Below are 19,576 nucleotides of genomic sequence, written 5' to 3' on the forward strand. Positions count from 1 at the left end.
GAGAGAGAGAGAGAGAGAGAGAGAGAGAGAGAGAGAGAGAGAGAGAGAGAGAATGCAACACACAGTTCTAAAGGAGATGTCCATCAAATCTTTTCCCTTAGAGCTCAGGGAATCCAGAAGATCAGGAGCAGAGGGACCCAGTGAGACAGAAGGGATGGAGGACACCAGGAGAACAGGGCTCTCTAAAACAACCGAGCACAGTTCATATGAACTCAGAGACTGAAGTAGCCTGCACAGGACCTGCTTGGCTCTGCACCAGTGTACTCTGCATGCTTCAGTTCAGTACCTCTATGGGACTCCTGAATGTTTAAATGAATAGGTCTCTGATTCTACTGCCTGCACTTAGGGCCTTTTAATTTTTCTGTTTGTTTGTCTTATCCAGCCTTGATATGTTAGGTTTTGTCTCATATCTAATTATCCAATGTCAATACAGGCATAAACTTCCTGCTTGAAAACTTCTGGCCATAAGTAAGATTCTGAGTTGTGTATGAATTCTTGATCCTGAGAAGTTTTAAATTTCTTCTCAAAAAATTTCAATGACACGTTGACCATTGAAGCGTATGTAATATAGTTCTCTATGTATTAGTTCAGTTCTGATTTTTCTTGCTGCTTATTTCTTATTATATTCCTCAGAACCCTCCCGCCTTTTGCTCCCCACTACTAGGATTACAGACACACCACCATGTCCATCCATGCAGACATTGAGGATATGAATTTAGGGTCTCATGCTTGCATGGAAAACACTTTACCAACTGAGCCATCTCCCTAGACCTAAGAAAAATGTTTTTCTATGTATTCATAGGTAACATTACACAAACTCAAATTCTAGTATTATAACTGTAGATTTATATATACTTCTATATTCTTTAGACTATATTAAATATTCTATATCACATATTACATTTTATATATTATACATGTATTTCATATATTATACATTATATATTATATATTATACATTGCACATTATGTATTACATATATATATATTACATTGTTAATTATAACTCTTATGGCACTTACAAAGTAAATAGCTGAATAATACACTCAAAATGGATAAAATAATTAAATATTTTCTTTTTATAAGATTAGTGTCTTAGTCAGGGTTTCTATTCCTGCACAAACATCATGACCAAGAAGCAAGTTGGGGAGGAAAGGGTTTATTCGGCTTACATTTCCATACTGCTGTTGATCACCAAAGGATGCAGGACTGGAACTCAAGCAGGTCAGAAAGCAGGAGCTGATGCAGAAGCCATGGAGGGATGTTTTTACTGGCTTGCCTCCCCTGGCTTGCTCAGCCTGCTCTCTTATAGAATCCAAGACTACCAGCCCAGAGATGGTCCAGCCCACAAGGGGCCTCTCCCCCTTGATCACTAATTGAGAAAATGCCCCACAGCTGGATCTCATGGGGGCATTTGCCCAACTGAAGCTCCTTTCTCTGTGATAACTCCAGCTGTGTCAAGTTGACACAAAACTAGCCAGTACAATTAGATTGATGTAAAAATACAGCAACATGGTAAATGATAGATAAAAGCAACTATAAGCTATACAGAAAATTAACAAAATGGCAGAAGTAATTCTTTTAAATGGATAAACTTTCCAGTTGAGAGACAGAAACTAGAAGAATGGGCTCCCGAAAATCATCCCAGCATATGTTTTCTGAAAAAGACTCACTCAGGCCCACAGTCTGGGTTAAAAAGGGGGGGGGGGGAGAGTGGGACCCACGCAAGCATGAGCCAAAGGAATCGAAGCTGATGCTGCAGGTGAGCCAAGGCTTTGCTCCTCTCTTTGAGAACTCAGTGGAGACAGATAATTGTTCTGTGGTGACAAATGAATAATCAGAACTTTGGAACCGAAGGAAGGCCTTGACTAATTGTAGCCTAAGCAAAGCGCAGTGCCAGGGGGTTCCGAGACTTCAATAGGCAGAATCCAGCCATGGGAAGAGCAGGCATTTTGTAAAATGTATGTTCAGTGGCAAAGGCATTGAGTAAAAAACCCAGTGAACAACCCCCCATCCGGTGTGTATATGTGTTAGGTGTGTATATGTGTTAGGTGTGTATATGTGTTAGGTGTGTGTGTGTGTGTGTGTGTGTGTGCATGTGTGTGTGTGTGGTGTTAGATGTAGCAGCAAAAGGTTGTTGACTAATCATAGTCCTAGCCAGAGAGTGACAAAAGTCATGATTAAAGAGGGAGGATGGTATCCTGTAAGCCACACATCCCAAGTGGAAAAAACAAAACAAAACATTGCTCTTTATGCTCAGGGCAACCTGCAAATGCAAACCAAGGAGAGGTAGATGAGCTGGGGTAAAATGAGGTGGGGCATTATTGCAGGAGACAGAGTGGTCCCACAGCTCTCACAGTATTAAAGCAGGAAACAGTAAAGACCTTGGCCATTTTTAGAAAGTAATTCCAACATCAAGTTTATTGAGATATAATTTACCTTTCTATATGTACAGTTTAATATTTGACAAGTATATAAAATTTTATAACTATACCATTATCAAAATAGAGAACATTTATGTTATGAGATGAATTATAACCCATCAAAATTTATCTAAAGTTCATAGGAGACAAGGGTCAACCACAAAATGAATCACCTATTTGGCCTAAAGATTATTGTGGGAAACAGACACTGGCGGGTTTTCAAAGACAGTGCACAAACTTTCCATTTATGGAAATGTGCAGTCTCCCATTCTGCACCAGGACCAAAGCTGCTGGTTACAGGGGACACTGATCAGTGCAGACCACAGCCAGCCTTAGCCTGTTCTGTTCCTCTCCTCTTAGGAATTGCCTCCCCACACCCAAACCCCTTCCATTTTATCTCTAGTTGATGTACTAATTCAAGTTCTAATCATTCCTTTGAGCATAACCTATCCCCAAGTCTATCCCATGTTTTTATGAAGTAATTACGTCAATACACTATTCCTTCACCACTATCTTTTACAATAAATCTACTTTTGTTAGACAGTCTCATCTGAGAACCTAGAAGCATACAAGGGGATGTTTTATTCCTTTCAAATCCTAAGTATGTATAATTACTTTGTTCTCATGAGAACTCATGGAAACTTTACGAGATAAGACCCAGTACATGGATCTGTAGATCACTGGGGAGTGTGTCCTCAAACAGGACCATGGGACCCTGGACTTTTCTCTTGATCTCTTTCACTTCTTGGCCATAGGGTAAGAGGCTGGACTCTACTACAAACCCTTCACATAATGTGTGGCCACAAAAATCCAATGAACTGCTCTAAAGATCAAGAACTCAGCCTCTATGTTATGAGCACAGATAACCCCTTTCACTTTATAATTTTGTTATCTCAGGTATTTTTGATAATGATTTACAGACACACAGTGGTTATGTCAGATGCACAAGGAGTCTTGGGGGCTGAAGATTCCAGCTCATCTGTTGTCAGTCACAATAATCCCCCTAAAATTGCCCCTCTGCTCTGTCACCCAGTTCAGCTTCTCCTGCAGTTTTCTGGTCTGACTCAGCTTCATTCCAGGAATTTCTAGGAAATTGCAAAGGTTGTAAAATGACAGGAAGATCAGATGGACTTTTGTTTAAATTCAGTAGAAGCACTTAAGAAAGGGACATAGACTTTAAGGATGTCTCATTAAAATTACCCATTATGCTCCTTTGAGCGATTCACGAGTTGGAGTGGTCAAATGAGTCATGCACTTTTGATGTATGAATTCATATTCATTATAAATGCAGAATTTGTGGAAAGGGTGTTAACAATGAAGCTCTATGTAAATTTTTTCTGACTTCATTTCTACCTCCATTAATACTTCCTCAGTGACTCCTGCCTCAGTTCATTCTTTGCTCTCTGAATTTCTTTGAACAATTATGAGAGTAGTCAGTCTCTCATAAGCACATAATCTTTGCATCTTTACTTAATACGTTCCATGTTTATGTATGTGCACAAGTTGTGTTTTATGACATTTAATCTACTGAAGGTAAAGGGTCTCTCAAGGAGCATGGGAACAAAGCCTTACAGAAATGAGCTGACCACTTGTGGATAAATATTTGTGAAACAGCTGCTATCTGCTCAGTGACCAGATACTATGATACCCCCCAATTTACTTCTGTTTCTTCTCTTGCTCTCATTTAACTCAATCAAGTCCCTACAACACCTGTATAGCCCACTAGGACTAAGAGACAAGATTGAATTTGAACTGAGGCCATGTCACTTACTGATCACATGATCCCTGACAAGCTTTTAAAAGCCTTACCACTTGTTTAGTCACCGACAATATCTCACTTTAAGGACCTAAAATAATACATGCAATTAAGCACTCAGGAAATGGGGATTATGTTGCTTATTTTTATATACACAATGGAATTAAAGCTCAGAGAGGTGACTTAATTGTTCATGATCCCAAGTAAGTTGCAGAGCTGATAATGAGACAAAGGACATACACTTTGCAATTAACCATATCCTCTACTGATTTCATTGTTTCTGTAGTAACTTGTCACACCTAACTACTTAAGTAAGACAGGCCTGTGTTAAATGAGTTAGAGCAAAAGAGTTAATCCCAGGCAGGGGTTTCTTTGCCCACTTAGTGACTGATTTGCCAATCCAATTCTGTTCCCTGTTGAAGCCAAAGTTACACTCAGATTAGAAGAGCCACATCCCTATGAACTACCATAGTCTATGCATCTGTACATACTGCCTTGGCCTCCTACAAATGGGCCCAAATAAAATGCTGAGTTCCTCACAAGATCTCATTAAATAATGTGTAAGGGACCCTTGAACCCTAGAGTCATGAGGAAGATTAATTTAAATGAAGATGTTTTCATCTAAGTGAATGAAATAAAGAAATGACTGCCCCAAGGTGTGATTGAGAAGGATTTTATTGAACATATCAGCAGGAGTACAGCCAGAAGCCTCTGAAAGAGTGCAGACTGAACCAGGCCATAAGATGTTTGAGAGTAGATTAGAGTACAAGGAGAAGATAAGGAAGGAAGAAAGAAGAGAGAGGTCAAGCAGACCAAGAGAGGAGCCATGGACCATGAAAACTAGAGTAGGGGACCATGAGGGAGAGAGTCAAAAGTGTTAGTGGCTGAAATGGTGAGATTATGTAGGAAAGCAAAGCTGAGGGAGACTTGAAACCTGAGATGGAGAGGTTTAGGGTAGGGAGCAGGACGAGAAGTTCTTAGGGGAGCCCCAGGTCCTGAATGAGCCTAGAGGTCAACCAGACATGTTGGTATGCTAAAAGACACCATAGGTAGCCATTTGTCCCCAGTTTCTTTAGCACCTGAAACAAAGGTTTTTCTTACTTGGTGAAAAGGTCTTCCAAAAAGAAAACTGCCACAGTCCTCCATGAGAGTGAGTTTCCAGTTAGGAGATGTCATTCCCTCAAGCCTCTCACTCAGGTCATCAACAAAATCACCACAAGCCACCCTACCCTTGCTTAGTTCTCAAAAGCCATCTGTCACCCATAAGAACCCTTGCAGCCCTCTCCCTTGCCATTAAATTGATGTTTCAGATCATCTTTAATTGTTCAGAGAGCCCTTCATCTAAAGTCTCTTGTATTATGCAATATTTTTTCTCTGTATGTAATAATGAATCTGTCCACTGTCAGGTAATTTGTGGACCCCTGTTCACAAAGCTTAGATTAGTCAAGGGAGAGTTGTTCTGAACAGGAGTTTTCTGTATTTTCACACTTGTATTTCTGAAAATTGAGCATTTGGGGGATGGGTGGGTCTACCACTTAACTGTCCTCTGTTACTGGGTTAGTAACACCCCTAACACTCGTGTGCAGCACTCCCCAAGCCTTCCGGGAATCCAACAGACAAAAATACTTGACGATGCACTAGTGCCTCATTACCTCCCCCAGGAATTACTGTGGAAGCCAGTTATGGTTTGATGTGTCCATGCGTGGCTGTTTGTGTAACACCTGTCATTAGCTGTGCCCTCTTCCACTGGTGCCCCGTGTTCTTTCTTATCACAGCACAGGTAATGCTATCACCAAAAGACCAAAGTGGCAGATACAGAGATAGATCATGACTTATTTATTTATGGTTCTCTTATTTAAGGATTTGTGAAGAATTTTTCTGAACTCCTTTCTCTCAAAAGTTGAAGTTTGTTGTGTTTTCCATATCTCAACTGCTAATGCTCTGTCTCTACAATGACCATCAAAACTAAGGCATGGACATCATCCACCTGCATTACTGAAATCACATTATAACTAACTCCTTATTTCGACATAGCAACTAGTGGTCTTTAAAAATGAAAGGCAAAAGGGCTTGATCAAACCTCAATGGTTCATAGTAAGTACTTGCTGCTTTTCTAGAAGATCCAAGTTCAATTCCCTAGGTCAGTAGGTCATACTCGATCTACTGATCCAAGGTTTCCTAGGTCAGTAGGTCATACTCAATCTACAGATCCAAGGGATCCAGCACTCTCTTCTGGCATATTAGGGCACCTGCACACATATGATATAGTCTCACACAGACATAAGAAATAACCACTTTTATAATGTAAGACCAAGGAGTCTGTCAATGCTTATCATGCAAACTCTAATGTTACCCTAAGGCCCCCTCGTCAGCACTCCCTCATCACCTGCTTCAACTCTTCCTCCATACTTTGATTAACATTATTTTTTTATATGAGCTGTTTCCCTTGCTGGGGTTCAGATAAAACATTCATATCATGATGTAAATACTTACTGCTGAGTATCCCACTAGAATGCAAATTACTTAAGACCAGGTAACTGGCTTTTTCATGCATATAACTAAGTGCCTAGAACATAAAAGGTATTCAGGTAATTTCCATTTTATCAATAAATTAGGTACCCCTCCCATCTCCTTTCTTCTGCTGTGATCTCCCTCATGATCTCCCCTTTGGTCTGAGATGGTCTATAGGCTTTCTGTCTCCATAGCAACAAACATCAAATGTCATCATCTGTCTCCAATATTTGCTTTCAGAAACCTGATAATTTTACTCATCTTTTAAAAGCTTTTTAAAATCTTTATTCTATTCACTTCCCAATGCTTAAAAATACTAATGAAAGATATCCCCTTGAGGCAATATATAAGTGCCTTGTCTACCTGTTATCTTCTCTTTCTTCAATATGATACTTGGCAACCCTGTGGTCAAACGCAACTGAGCATATTAACATTTACATAAAGGATAAACTAAAGTTACAAAGCTCAATGGCCCCCTAGCCACAGGGATAACATTCTTTCTATTATACCACACATTACTGACTCGTTATTTTACTATTTAAGACCTTTCTCCCTCTACCAATCCTTAGTCCTTCCTTTCAACCTCAACTTCTCTCAAATATTCCAGTTCTTTAATTAGCTCCACCATAGTTCTGCATCCTAACCTTCTATAATTTTAATGTTGTTCATAGAAGATATCAAGAAGAGAGGGTCTGATGGGTACTGAATTCCAGAACTAGCCTGAGATGCCTTTGACTCAAGCTTCTTATCCTATGAACACAGTCTACTTCCCGACTGGATTAATTTCATTGACTCAAAACCAAGCCACAACATTAATTATAAACAGGATGAATAGCCTGCTTCCTAATGATGCGCTCCTACACTGAAAGTGTTCACATTAACTGGCAAACTGAACACAGGGGAGCGACTACCTACTTGTGGTTCTTGTCTGATGAGCATTAGGGATTCTAGAAAGTGATTGGAGCAACAGAGAAATGAGTTTTCCTGCTAAGTGAGCCATCTGGGATTGCTCCCAAGAAGCTTCTGAAAGCCAAGGATGTTGCTCGAAACAGCATTTGCATCCTCAGTGCCAGCTGCCAGAATCCCACCATACGATTTCAAGGATACCCCGTATAATGGCCACCTCGAACTAACAAGTGCTGCTGTTAGGAGAAGAAGCAAACTTCTCCCTAAGCAGCTGCCTTCTTCTTGTTCACACAGCTTCTGACGTCTCAGTGAAACTGAGATTTCCACACTGACAAAGCCCTTCTTCCTTAGGAAATGCTGTTCCACATTGGATTATTTGCCTGTGACCTCTTAGTCCTCCTACACATACCACCCACGTTAGGCACATTAGTTGATGTACATGGTTCTAATAGCTTTTGGTTCCAACTATTTTTTGTACCACTAGCCACTACTTTTTTTCTGAAAGGAAAAAAAAAAAGCTCTCCTCTCTTGTTTAATGACATGAAAACTAAGTGGTGTTTCATTTCAAAATGTCCCACAAAAGCTAGTATATTCAAACACCTAGTCCCTAGTTGAGGGTGCTATTGGGGAGGTTTCGAAGGTCACTGTGGGTGGCCTTTGAAGATTTATAGCCTACTCCTGCTTCCAGGTTGCTCTCTGTTCATGTTTTTTTGGTTGAAGATATAATCTCTAAGCTTCCTGCTCTGGCTGCCTGACACTGTGCTGTATTCACCATTATGGGCTGTAAACCCCTGGAGCAGAGCATCATAATCAACATTTTTGTCTGTAATTTTCATTGGTTGTAGTATTTTATTATAGTAACAGAAAAGAAACAGATACATCAGGTAAGTCTATTCAGATTCTGACGATCTGGTAGCAAAGCAATCCTCCTTAAAAAAAAAAAAAGATTTATTTATGTATTATATGTAAGTACACTGTAGCTGTCTTAAGACTCTCCAGAAGAGGGCATCTGATCTCATTATGGATGGTTTCGAGCCACCATGTGGTTGCTGGAGTTTGAACTCAGGACATTCAGAAGTACAGTCAGTGCTCTTAACCACTGAACAATCTCTCCAGTGACCCCCCCCCCACTTTTTTTTTTAAAAGCAAAGCAATCCTCTTGTCTCTGCATTATCACTGCATTAACTTTAGACCTTAGTTTGGCTCCCTGCATTATACTGGAATTTATTTTCTAGTTTTTTTTTTTTCAGATTTTTATCACATTCATCAAATCCTGGCAATTAAGAGAGTATCAAGGATCACTGGAAAAGTTAATAATAATAACAATAATAATAATAATAATTTTAAAAATCAAGGGATTGAAGAGGTTAGCTCATAGGTTCAGAGAACTGGCTGCTCTTACAGAATATCGACATTTAGTTTCCAGCACCACATGGCAGCTCACAATCATCTGTAACTTCAGTAATAGGGAATCTGATGATAAAACATGCACACAAACAATCATATACACAAAATTAAAATAAAATCTTAAAAAAGAAAAAAGAATCACCGAAAAGGAGATTGGAGATACCTTAAGCAACTGGTAATAGCATTTGCCACTATTTTTTTAACTCATTTTTTAAGAGCAATGTATAGCCAGACTATCAATAATCCCAGTGCTGTATGATGAGAGAGGGGAACAGAGAGAGAAGGCTCCTTGAAAACTTACCAGTTAGGTTTTTTTATTAGATATTTTCTTTATTTACATTTCAAATGCTATCTGGGAAGTCCCCTATACCCTCCCCCTGCCCTGCTCCCCTACCCACCCACTCCCACTTCTTGGCCCTGGTGTTCCCCTGTATGGGGCACATAAAGTTTGCAAGACCAAGGGGCCTCTCTTCCCAATGATGGTTCCTCAGAAAATTGGATATAGTTCTACCAGAAGATCCAACAAAATAAAAATACTTGAACTCATGCTATGCATGCAGAAAATCCTGAGTATCATTTACAACCAGAGTCAGTCTGATTATTGATTATGCAGCAAAACTCATAACAACACACCTAAGCTGTTTTAGCTTCTGCACTTTTCATTGAGTATAGAGGTGTTGTGATTAATTTCATGAATGAAGTTTACTGAGTTAAAGGTTAACTAGATAGCTGGTAAAATACTTACGTGTGTGTGTGTGTGTGTGTGTGTGTGTGTGTGTTTCTAGAAGAATTTCCAGACTAATAAAAGGTCTCTTGACTCATACAGGTGGTATAATCCAGTCTGCCATTTGGTACCCAGTGGTGCCAAAATACAAAGAGGGGAAATTTTGATCCCCTCTTAAGCTGAGACACTCATCGTTTGAAAGTCAGAACTCACTTGAGATCTGGCTGGGACTTATATTACTTCCCTCTATCTACCCAGCAAGCTTCAAGCCTTCAACCTAGAACTGTGAATGGTCCCCAGCTTCCCAACCCCATTCCTTCTGCAGTCAGACTGAGTTATGTCACCAGCTTCATTGGCCCTCCTGTCTTCAGGCCATTTCCAGTGTGATCAATTGTTAAGACCACAGAAAGGTTCTCCCATTTTTCAGAGGGTATGTTCTGGGGCATCTCAGTCCTCAAAGCCAGGGAAACAATATTCATAATCAATCTCCTCTGACTTACTTTGCATACTGCATGTCTAATTGGTTCTGTTTCTCTAGAGTAGCTTGATTAACATATTCTGTATATATACATGCATATGCATATATATATCACCAATGTATATTTCATTAGATCATATTCATAGCGTTACAGACTCATTGTACTACAAAGACACTGAAGTTTAATTCACAAACTTTGAAGGACTTAGTTTTCTAAGGTCTCTCCCTGACATAAAAATTACCTGGTTGATCAGAAAACCTGCCAAAGCACAGATCTGGGATCAAAACAGTCTTTGATTTGTTAGATGCAATAAGTAAAATGCATAGATGCTCAAAGAAGTGGTATGGTAGAGAGTGGCTTCATGGAACCCTGCAAATAAGTGAGAGGCCCTAAGCTGTTACCAGACTAGCAGATACCTCATAATGATGAGGTGCTTTTTTATGAAGAAGAGACGCCACCTAAGAATTTTAACAAGCTATCAAGTCTCAGCCTTAAACAGTATGATGATCAGAAGAGCACATGGGCAGCACACAGCATGCAATGCCACAAACCTCGCTTATTTTTGTTGTATTCATACATGTGCAGGCATATGGAGAGAGTATGCATGTGTTGGACCAAATCGGCAACTGGGAGCAGACATGCAAGGAATGTTAGAGACAGCGGACTAGGATTAAAAGTGAACTCCTTGCTGTGTTAAAACAAATATGAGTATTTATTGCTGAAGCTAAGACTGTGACAGGAAGAAAATTAGCTTTGCTACTACCATTCTTAATTCTCAACTGGGAGCCCTGTAGCAAAGGACAGATTAAGAAAGGAGGGTTTATACCCTGGCAATGAGCAAAGAGACACTTTGTTGGTGGTGGTGTTCTTGTATCAGTCAGGAGCAGAGCAGATGGCGGTCCTTTATTCATCCTAGTTTGGTGCCTGGCTTGGTTGGTAAGTCTCATAAAACAAAACAAAACAAAACAAAACAAAACAAAACAAAACAAAAGAAATTAAATCCACGTAGGGAAGCATGGGAGGAGGAAAACAGAGGCCTGAGGACTGCCATGCCACTCACAGACTTGCCCTCCAGTGCATAACACAGGTAGGCCATAGACACGTTTGCCAACTTGCCAGTCTGTGAAGATGGAGGATGTCACCCAGAGGCCTGCCAGCTGCATGGCTAGCCTACAGCAGGAGCCACTATAATATGGAAGTATGGAGAGGTCAAATGGGAAAGAAAGAGAAGTGGAGCAACTTGGGCATGATAAAGAAAGATGGAACTGGAGAGGAGTAGCCTGTTGTGAGTGGCCAGCCCTGCACCTGGAGCCATGGGGAAGCCTCGGTCCAAGCCTCTACTGAGAATCTTATCTAAGTCCATGGCTACGTAGTACCAGGGGTCAGTGTCTATGTCCATGGCTCATTGTATGTGTGTGTGTATGTGTGTGTGTGTGTGTGTGTGTGTGTGTGTGTGAGAGAGAGAGAGAGAGAGANGAGAGAGAGAGAGAGAGAGACAGAGAGAGAGACAGAGACAGAGACAGAGACAGAGGCAGAACAGAGAGAGATACAGAAAGAGAGAGACAGAGACAGAGAGACAGAGACAGAGAGATGAATAATAGTAGAAAGTACCAAGCAAGGTACAAGGGAGATAATAAAGATATATATTGAAAATTTGTTGAGTCTAAGAAACATACATTTCTAGACCACTATACCAAGTGATAAATAAGATTTAGTACCTTCTCAAGAACATCTTTCAACATTTTGATCAGTGATTTAAAGACTCTCCAGACACTGAATCATAGCATCATACTAGATTTAGCCAGTAAAATCATAGTCACCAAAACCAATCTGTGTATTACAGCATTAAAGTCAGCTAACAATACAAAGATAAAATCTACTGTATTTCTGCTTGATTAAGTTCTTCCACATGCTCCATGTGGTGATTGGAGGAACTGAGCTCCACAGAGAGAACATTCCAGAAGCAGTAGAATGGACTTCCCTGCAGCACCTGAAATGGAAGTGCCCTAGGGTCAGGGCCATGAATGGAGAAACAGAGATAAGGTCCAAAAATCTCTAATCAAGGCAGTAGTATGACAAAGATTGGGAAACCCATGTCATAAGAGACACTGAGTGAAACAATGACCTTAGCTTGTGTTGGTGTCAAGTTTACAAAAATTAACCAGCACATCGGGGCTGTTACTTCTCTGGGTATTCCGATGTTCCCTCTGTCTGTTTCTTACCTTTCTCTATAGCTTTCTTTATGTATCCTGGCCAGAATGTCAACAGCTTTGCTTTTTCCTCCCAACTCTATATCATCTTCCTACAGGATCGTAAGCAATGCAACAAATTGATCTGATACTAAAGTCTTTAAAACTGTGTAAGCCAAGTGAACCTTCCCACTTTAACGCTTTAATATCTTGGGTAATTTGTTATAGTTACAGAAAGCTGTCACTGCCATTAACCTCCAACACTGTTATCAAGACAAACAGAATTGTACTATGGAAAGGGATAGGAACCAAGGAAGAAATAGACCTAGGATCAAGTTTTAAAATTTGCAAAAAGTATAAGCCTCAATTTTTTTCCCCACTTACAACACAATTTTAGTAATATCAAGTCTGAGTATACTCTTTTAAAAGTAATTAAAGCTAGCATACATTTCCATCTTGCTCTTTAATGTGCTACCCAGATGGTAGGACTGATGGCCTCATCAATGATTTAAAGAGTTGCTTAGAAAGTATTGGAGCTAGGTGACCATTTTAAATAATTTAAAACCCACTTAGACTACTCTCTTACACCCAGGATAGAAAGAGCTCACATTCTCAAATTGAGACTAAGGCTAAGGGTGTTTATTCTGAATAAAATTAAGCTGAGAACAACGAATGCACAGTAATTTTCAGGAGGTGATTTATTTGACAATACCTAGTAATAATTTCTGTTTGCAACTGGATTCATTACATAAACCTACCTGTGCCTTACAGAGAATTAGTCAACAGAGCAGAAGAGGGAGACAGTGCCTGTACAGATTTTCCAAAAACGATGGTCAGAGCTGTTAAGAAAACTATGCAAAATGTAAACATTGAATTGCAGTACATCACCATCTTCTACAGACAGGTTCTGAGGCCTGAATTGGCATGCCCTCTTCATCCCAAGGAAAGGTAACCACTAGAAACAGAAAGGTAGCCTGTATGCGAGGTGCCTTCTTTCAGTAAAACCTATAAAAAACAATCTAAGAAAAACACTCTGAATATTTCCCTTTTCAGAGCTTCAATTTTGGGAACATTCATCTATTTGGTCCTTCTCTTCTTCTTCTTTTCCTTCTCCTTCTCCTCCTCTTCCTCCTCCTCCTCCTTCTCCTCTTCTTTTTCTTCTCCCTCTCCCCCTCTCCCTCCCCAATTCCCTTACCCTTCCCATTCCCCTTCCCCTCCCCCTCCTTCCTCTCCTTCTCCCTCTCCTCCTCTTTCTCCTCCTCCTCCTCCTCCTCCTGCTTTTATTTTGTTGGTTTTTATTCTGCCAGGGGAAAAATGACTAAACATATAAACACACTGGGTCCTGAGTCTTCAGATGAAAGCAGGGATCCAAACACAAAACAATACTATTTAGTGAAGAAGCCCAAGTGCTCATTACTGGCCCCCACTTCATGTCCTGGTGTTGGCATTCCACAATCAAGTATCATGGACCAAGGGTATAAGCAACAGGACATTACTATCACATTTATTGCCATGTTGGCAGCTATGGGACCTCTATCTGAGATCAGCATTGGCTTTCTTTGAGCCTCTCTCTTCCACATGGATTCGGCTCTCAACCCTGTCTTCTTATGGCCTTTTCTCTGGGTGAATTTACAGCAGAATCTCGTCTTCCTATGAGGATACCAGACATATTAGATTAGATCCCAAACATATGATTTCATTTTTTCTTGAAACGTTAGTATGAGTTTGAACTTCATATTAATTTTTTAAATGTGAGATTAATATTTAATATATTTGACAATGTTTTATTAAGAATTTACTAAGTATACAACATAATGAGTTGGTGACATTTTTGTAGATTGTATCACTGTATTTTGAACATATTTACTCCCCATCATCCTCTGGTGTACTTCCAGCTCCCTTTTCATTCAGTTTAGGCTTTCCTTTTTTAAAATGATTTGGATCTCTACAGCATGGACCCTCTTATTGGTGTAAATTGCTCTCAGGATAGGATTCCTATTGTCCTAGATTTCTTCCTCAATGGTTTTGATCTCTTTAACAACCATGGCTCTTTTCTCCGCACTATCTTGAGTGCTTCCTCTGCAAAACAAATTAGTTCATTATTTTAAAATTTAACATTGTGGAAATTCACAGACATTACAGTGGAGCAGGAAGGAGTTCAACCGCTTGTTTTGCAAGCATGCTCAGGAATCAGCATGAACCAGGAAGTGGAGCCAGGCTATAAACATCAAGGTATAAATACTCAGTGACCCACTTCTTCAAATGAGGCTGTACCTCCTAAAGGCATCACAAACTTCCCAACCAGGACTACCATTTGAGGACTAAGTGTACAAAGATGTGAGTCCTTGGGGAAGGAAGACGCTTGTGTAGAAGAGATATTGAATTTTGTTAAAAGAGAGAGTGTGAGTGTGTGTGTATGTGTGTCTAATAGGTTTGGCTTCCCTATTTTATTCATTGATATTGAATGTTGAAATGAAGTTTCATCCCTGCAACAAAACAACTTGATTATAGTATATGTTCTTTTAATTTTTGGTCAAATTGAGTATATACCTTTCATTGAAGCTTTGGCCTCTACATTCATCAGAGAAAATTATTTATGGTTTTCTTTACTGTTATTGTTGTGTCCAAAGTTCTGCCCCACACTCCAAAAGCTGTGATCATTAAAAATATGATCCCTTTCTCTGTCTTTTTGCTAAAGACTTGTGCTACAATGTCAGACCCTTGCAAGAGGAACAACAACGGTTTTAGAACTCATGGAATTGGGCCACAATGGGTGTGCCCAAGGACTACATATCCTGATGTCGCCATGCTATTACGGAGCATCACTCTGCTTGCTGTTCTCAAGGCCTGCATGTCCTTCTTAATCTATGTGTTATGTGTGTGAAGATTCCAAGAGGACTTCCAGCCTCCCACTGGGCAGTAGCATTGGCATTCATGATAATAGTGCTTGATCTTTTTCAACCATTGCTGTTGGAACAGATTAATGATTCAATCACCACCCGTAGAAAGACCTTAATATAACTAAATGTAGATTGTTAGCAATGACCACCATCCTTAGAAAGATATAGATTGTTAATAAAGTTCAGTTAAGATGTTTTTGTCAATGGCTCTGGTGTACAAAATCCTAGAAAGTAATTTGAAGTTTAAAAAGGCACACACTTAATCATTGAGGGATTCTTTAAGGTCAGGGAATAAGAACAGCAGCAGCACTGGCTGACATGATGCTGGGCTGGGGATCAAGGTGATAAATAATTTCTCTTACCCATTTCTGTCCTCAGCTTCCTGATATGAATTAATAAAATATTGGTAATGAGAAAATGTGAACACTGAGGACATAAAGTTGAAAGAACTGATTGTTTTTTAATATAATTTTAGATTTATGATTCTTTTAAGATTTTTATAAGATTACCTTTTAAGATAAATACTAAAATGATTGATTCTTTTTTTCTTTTTGTGACCATGTTACAGCCTGGCAGTAAGAGAAACTGAGAAAACTACCTTGCTTGCTTATATCTTGTTAATCTAAAACAAGTTGCTTATTTACAAATGTATGTGGGTCCTTGGGAACAATACATTTTTTCACCAAGAAAACACAGGACATTGATCATGTGATGATATGGGGAACATGTTTTTTCTTATGTATACTCATTGTAATTATTCACTTAAAGAAAATTAGATGCATGTATGTATAGGAATGTAAAGTGGTTGAAGCTTTGCTCCATTCTCCCAATGTGTGAATGAATGTATGTATGTAGGTTTGTATGCATGCATGCATGCATGTATATATGTATGTATATGTGTGAGGTTGTTGGAGCTTGTCTTGTTTTGTCTATTGACTGTGTGTGTGTATGTGAGTGTGTGTGCGTGTGTGTGTGTGTGTGTGTGTGTGTGTGTACGTGATCCTCCTCCCCCAATTTTTTCTTTTTTCCTTCTCATTGGCCTGCAAAGCATTCAGAGACTTTCTCACTGATCACAGGAAGTGATAGCCTCAGCAGTTCAAGCTTTATTCCCTCAGGGAAAAGTCTACTGAGTGAACAATCGCTGACTCTAGGTCCTCACCTTGGTTTCTCCTGACCTGTGGAAGCTGGCCTTTGACACAATAGATCCTCTTCTCGGCATTACAGCCAGGAAAGCTCTCACTTCAACACTTGCCTAGCTACGTGGAGATCTGTCTTTAAACTGCGAGATAGAGATATTGTGGTAAATACTCAGAGGAATCTAAAGACACTTAAAAGAAATACCCACTAGACCTGTAGGTATGCCTAAAGCTGGATAGTTGGGTTTCAGAGGGTTCAAGACAGTAGTGTCTGGCCCAGAGTAAGAGATTGGCCAATGTTCCTTCTCTAAGTTGGATACTTGAGTGCAGAGAGTATCCCAGGTTTATGTTGAGCTTCTTTTGTCATTTTTCCTTTCCCTTTTTCCTCTGGGATGCACAAGTGGGTAAGGGAGATAGAGTATAACCCTAATATACATTTAAAAAGTAAAAGACTTAGGCCTACGGTGACATTAAGAAGGAAAATGAATCTTAAGGGCATCTCTGCTTCTAGCATTAGCATGAGAATGGGAAAAGGGTTTGGGTTTGCTTTCAGTTTATGTGACTGGCTTCCTGTTTTTACAATAATCAGGTTATACTCAGCATTTGAGATGCAAGTTTTTCTGCTCGGTTTCTAGGAGGCGACAGCTGGGCATCAGACTTGTACATCACTGAGGACAGAGGGTTGCCTCATGATTCACTTTGGATCCCACCTCATATTTCCTTGGTAAGATTAGAAAGGGAAGGTTCATGTTCTCCTTTCCTTAAGATTTAAAACGCCATATGATGGCCTTCCTGGGGCTTTGTAGAGGCCTCTTTAAGGAAAACTTGCTCTCTTCTGGCCAACAGAATAGATTACATTTGGCTCTAAATGAAGTCAAGACTTTCTAAACTGGTTTGTTATGGTCTCCTTCTGTGGGAGTTAATGTACCAGAGTGTAGAATAAATCATTGCTTGTTTGATTTATCATTTTGTAATTGCTGCTGCCTCCCTTGACAACCCATGAAATGTGCTGGAGCCAATCAACCACTTGGCCAAGAATGAACTCATTTGGAAGGCTAATTTGTTCATGGCATGCCCAGGACATGGGAGGAATAATTATCTCCTTAATGAAATAATGCAGTTGCTCACTTAACCTGTTTCATCATTTTCTGAGTTCTAACACAAAAGGTTTAATCTTTGCCTTGATCTTTTGGGTTTTCTCAGTCATTCTCTGAAGCTCTCTCCCTGTGTACTCATCTTCATTGCCGTACATGCTGATTTTACCAGACTCTAACTCAAATGGTATGGCTTCCTCCTCTTCCCCATCATCCTCCTGGTAGCTGCTGGGATTTTCAATTTGCCGACCTTATTTATTTTTTTTTTTTCTTTCAAACTCTAATAAAAAGATCATTGAGCTTCCTTCTTGAATCTGTTTCAAAAAACATTTTTAAAACTTACTCTTCTCTTATATAGGACACTTGATCACAGTTTCCCCCCGCCCCCATCTCCTTTCTCACTCCCTCCCCTGCCATCTCCCCTTTCCCCTGGATCCACTCTTCCTCCTCTCTCTTCAGAAAAGGGCAGATTTCCCAGGGACATCATCCGAACATGAAATATCAAGTTATAATAAGACTAGGCCTATGCCCTCATGTTAAGGCTGGATGAGGCAACCAGTAGGAGAAAAGGGGGTCCCCAATGCAGGAAAAAGAATCAGAGACATCCCCCATTCCCGCTGTAAGTAGCCCCACAAGAACACTAAGCTATACAACTGTAATGTACAGGCAGAGGACCTAAGTCAGACCCATGCAGCCTCCCTGATTGTGGGTTCAGTCTCTGTGAGCCTCTGTGAGCCTGTGTGAGTCTCTTTGAGCCTCTGTGAGCCTCTGTGAGCCCTGGTTGTTGATTCTGTGGCCTGTTTTCTTGTGGTGTAGTTGCCTCCTCCTGGTCCAGCAATCCTTCCTTGCTCTTTGCTGCACAGTTCCCCAGGCTCTGCCTGATACTTGGCTGTGAGTCTCTGCATCCATAGGCTTCATCTAGCATAATCATCAAAACATATTTTTAACTAATAAACCTGAGAACCCCTGTCCCTAGAGGTGTTGCAGGTGTAGCTGCTGTGACACATATGAGTCAGGAGGTGGCAGAGAGAAGAGAGACTATGTAGGCTCAGTGTTCTGACCTGTGAACTTCTGAATGATTAGTTGCCTAACACTCCCTAAAAACAAACAAAAAGGAGACACCACCAATGGGGCATCAGGAGCCAGGAGAGGGAGCTAGCCTGAGAGACCACCAGTTGGTGCTGTACAGGCCCAGAAGGGCTTCCAGGATGAGGAGCAAGCAGGAGACTAGAAGAACCCTGCCTGGGGCCACAGTGGGTGAGCTGGAGACAGATGACCCTCACATGGGGTCACTCAGGTAAGCCAAGGAGAGGAGCAACCACCAGACCATGGAGCCCAGGTGGGGAGCTAGCCTGAGATGACTACAAGTCCAATACCATGTAGACCTGGGGAAGAGCAGACCAGACCATGCCCAAGTACCACAATGTACAAGTAGGGCATAGCATTTCTGAGGGGACACCTGGGTGCCACTATGAAGAACAAGTAAGTGGTAGAGAAATGGAAGAGAAAGAGAATCAAAAGGGTATAGGCACAATAAAGAGAGGCAAAACTGGAGGCTCAAGGGTAGTGGGGAACAGCCTGATGTGATAGCCAGTGATGCTACCAGGGACCATGGTGGGGTCCTGGCCTATGCTGCCACCGGGTCAATATCTAGGTCTATAGCCCTGCACAAGCAAGGCTATTTTACCACCAAAGCCAGACAGATATCTCTGGCCTGGATTGCCACTGAGGGACATGTGGATGTCTGAAGACCATGCAGAATTGGCCCTACCCCTTGCCTGGGCATTGTGAGAGAGCGGACCCTGGAGACTTGAAAGCAGGAGGGCTGCCTCTGCCCTTAACCAGCTTTAGTACTCTGGGAAGCAGGCCCACACATTGATTGAGTCAGTGTCAGGTGACCAGACCACAAGGTTATGAGCATGGGAGAGCTGGCCCTGCCACTCATCTCCTGTGCAGTAGCATGGATGAAGAAAAAGTACCCTCCTGCCACTTCCCCCCTGTCATGTGCAACAGGTAGGAAACTTGGCTTTGGGGTTATGAGATCAGGAGAG

General features: G+C 40.8%; 1 non-coding gene across 1 annotated transcript; it reads left to right on the forward strand.

Moving 5' to 3' along the window:
- The first annotated feature begins 18,490 nt into the window (after positions 1 to 18,490).
- Positions 18,491 to 18,620, forward strand: LOC115063922. The gene has a single exon (XR_003843788.1). It is a non-coding gene; the product is annotated as a small nucleolar RNA SNORA17 (small nucleolar RNA).
- Positions 18,621 to 19,576: the final 956 nt, after the last annotated feature.

Source organism: Mus pahari, chromosome 4 (assembly GCF_900095145.1).
Source record: "Mus pahari chromosome 4, PAHARI_EIJ_v1.1, whole genome shotgun sequence".
Classification (NCBI taxonomy): Eukaryota; Metazoa; Chordata; class Mammalia; order Rodentia; family Muridae; genus Mus; species Mus pahari.